This window comes from Aegilops tauschii, chromosome 5, assembly GCF_002575655.3.
Source record: "Aegilops tauschii subsp. strangulata cultivar AL8/78 chromosome 5, Aet v6.0, whole genome shotgun sequence".
Lineage (NCBI taxonomy): Eukaryota > Viridiplantae > Streptophyta > Magnoliopsida > Poales > Poaceae > Aegilops > Aegilops tauschii.
This window is the reverse complement of record NC_053039.3, coordinates 45,612,688-45,616,353: the sequence shown is the minus strand read 5'-3', so window position 1 is coordinate 45,616,353 and position 3,666 is coordinate 45,612,688.

Here is a 3,666-nt window from a genome sequence, read left to right as displayed (position 1 = left end):
TGATAACGACCTTGCGTGGCTGCATGTCCACTCATGATTTATCGAAACAACACCCATTACATTAAACAAAATAACAAGGAAATACCAATTGAATGCAATCCTCACACCACTTGTTTACCTATTCCAAATAAAGTAGTAAATAATAACTTTGTTCTTTATAGGCAACTTCAGTTTTCCGAGAAAGATTGAACAAAATTAACATGGTAAATTTACAACCTTTTAACAAGTACATTAAGCAAAACATGTAGAGTCGCTCACATTTCAAAGTTTCCTTTTTTGGTTTTATCTGGAACTCATCTAGCTTTTTAGGATTACCGGCGCACTCTTAAATTCACTTTCAATCAGTTGGATCAGAATGCGGCTTATCTAAATCAAAGTCTATCTAAATAGAAGGCTTTGTGAGACTAGTAGTAGGAATTTTGATTGCTTTTGATTTTGGGGTGTCGTTCAAGTGCTTGCATCATTTTAGAGATGATCTAAATCAGTCAAGGCCCATCTCACCTTCGAGGAGATTGTGGGGTGAGATTTGGCTTTTAGGCGTAGAGTTATTAAAATCCAACTTTCCAAGAGTAGGTCACATGTGGTATTGGTCTACCTGGTGGGTTTCGGCATGTCCTCCTTAAGACATGCCAACATGTACATATTTCTTCCTTATTAAAAAGGCGGTGCTCCTGCAGATTTCTCAAAAAAATAGCATGAGAATGATAGCATGAATCTTGTACTGAAGATGTGTTGCGTATAGGATTGCTTCATTTAACTTGTGGGTTATCACCTAGGCTAACCATTACACTTGCACTGAATATGGGTCAAAGGCCTGTGACTTTTTGTTAGGACTAGTAAGCATGTACATGCAATGCACGTCTCGATCAAAGCATCCTATGAAATTCGTGTGGGTACTGAATTCCGAATTCATATTGAGATTAATTAACTTGCATGTAACGGAAGCTCTCCTAAGTGCAATGAAGCTTACTGTATACTACTCCCTCCGTTGACAAATATATGAGTGAGTTTTATTTACAACAACACATGAAAAATAGTAATAAATCGATGTAATAGAAGCATCTATGACGACCATATAGAGACTTGAATAATATAAATGAATGGTAAAAAGTGCCTGCATGAAGCAATACACTGCTATATGGGGGGCGGGGGGGGGGGGGGGGGGGGCGTGAGTTCGTGGGTGGGTGATTCTCATTGGTTTTCCTTTTGAACGGAAACGAGGGAGCGGTGGGCTCACATTTCTTTTATGGATCATGGGAAGGAATGTTGATTGAACTTGAACCGCTTGGTTCTCTTGTTTACTTGTCTCTAGTTTTCGTAGGGATTGAAAATCAGTGGGAGGAGCTAGCAATAGGTGTTGGGAATCGTAGCATAATTTTAAAAAAATTCCTACGCTCACCAAGATGCATCTATGGAGTCTACTAGCAACGAGGGGAAAGGAGTGGATCTACATACCCTTGTAGATCGCGAGCGGAAGCGTTCCAATGAACGTGGATGACGGAGTCGTACTCGCCGTGATCCAAATCACCGATGACCGAGTGCCGGACGGACGGCACCTCCGCGTTCAACACACGTACGGTGCAGCGACGTCTCCTCCTTCTTGATCCAGCAAGGGGGGAGGAGAGGTTGATGGATACCCAACAGCACGACGACGTGGTGGTGGATGTAGCGGGTCTCCGGCAGGGCTTCGCAAGCTTCTGCGAGAGAGAGAGAGAGGTGTTGCAGGGGAGGAGGGAGGCGCCCAAGGCTTAGATCTTGCTGCCCTCCCTTCCCCCCACTATATATAGGGCCAAGGGAGAGGGAGGGGCGCAGCCTTGCCCCTTCCTCCAAGGAAGGGTGCGGCCAGGGGGAAGTCCTTCCCCCCCAAGGCACCTCGGAGGTGCCTTCCCCCTTTAGGACTCCCTTTTTTTTCTTATCTCTTGCGCATGGGCCTCTTGGGGCTGGTGCCCTTGGCCCATATAGGCCAAGGCGCACCCCTTACAGCCCATGTGGCCCCCCGGGGCTGGTGGACCCCCTTGGTGGACCCCCGGACCCCTTTCGGCACTCCCGGTACAATACCGATAAAGTGCGAAACTTTTCCGGCGACCAAAATAAGACTTCCCATATATAAATCTTTACCTCCGGACCATTCCGGAACCTCTCGTGACGTCCGGGATCTCATCCGGGACTCCGAACAACTTTTGGGTTTCCGCATACATATATCTCTACAACCCTAGCGTCACCGGACCTTAAGTGTGTAGACCCTACGGGTTCGGGAGACATGCAGACATGACCGAGACGCCTCTCCGGTCAATAACCAACAGCGGGATCTGGATACCCATGTTGGCTCCCACATGTTCCACGATGATATCGGATGAACCACGGTGTCGAGGATTCAATCAATCCGTATGCAATTCCCTTTGTCAAACGGTATGTTACTTGCCCGAGATTCGATCGTCGGTATCCCAATACCTTGTTCAATCTCGTTACCGGCAAGTCTCTTTACTCGTACCGCAATGCATGATCCCGTGACTAACGCCTTAGTCACATTGAGCTCATTATGATGATGCATTACCGAGTGGGCCCAGAGATACCTCTCCGTTTACACGGAGTGACAAATCCCAGTCTCGATCCGTGCCAACCCAACAGACACTTTCGGAGATACCCGTAATGCACCTTTATAGTCACCCAGTTACGTTGTGACGTTTGGCACACCCAAAGCACTCCTACGGTATCCGGGAGTTGCACGTCTCATGGTCTAAGGAAAAGATACTTGACATTGGAAAAGCTCTAGCAAACGAAACTACACGATCTTTTATGCTATGCTTAGGATTGGGTCTTGTCCATCACATCATTCTCCTAATGATGTGATCCCGTTATCAATGACATCCAATGTCCATAGTCAGGAAACCATGACTATCTGTTGATCAACGAGCTAGTCAACTAGAGGCTTACTAGGGACAGGTTGTGGTCTATGTATTCACACATGTATTACAATTTCCGGACAATACAATTATAGCATGAATAATAGACAATTACCATGAACAAAGAAATATAATAATAACCATTTATTATTGCCTCTAGGGCATATTTCCAACAGTCTCCCACTTGCACTAGAGTCAATAATCTAGTTCACATCACCATGTGATTTAACACTCACTGGTCACATCACCATGTGACCAACATCTAAAGAGTTTACTAGAGTCAACAATCTAGTTCACATCACTATGTGATTATCACTCAATGTGTTCTGGTTTGGTCATGTTATGCTTGTGAGAGAGGTTATTAGTCAACGGGTCTGAACCTTTCAGAACCGTGTGCTTTACGAATATCTATGTCATCTTGTGGATGCTACCACGCGCTATTTGGAGCCATTTCAAATAATTGCTCTACTATACGAATCCGGTTTGCTACTCAGAGTCATCCGGATTAGTGTCAAAGTTCGCATCGACGTAACCCTTTACGACGAACTCCTTTCCACCTCCATAATCGAGAAAATTCCTTAATCCACTAGGTACTAAGGATAAGTTCGACCGCTGTCATGAGATCCTTTCCCAGATCACCATTGTACCCTCTTGACCAACTCATGGCAAGGCACACTACAGGTGCGGTACACAACATAGCATACTATAGAGCCTACGTCTAAAGCATAGGGGACGACTTTCGTCCTTTCTCTATCTTCTGCTG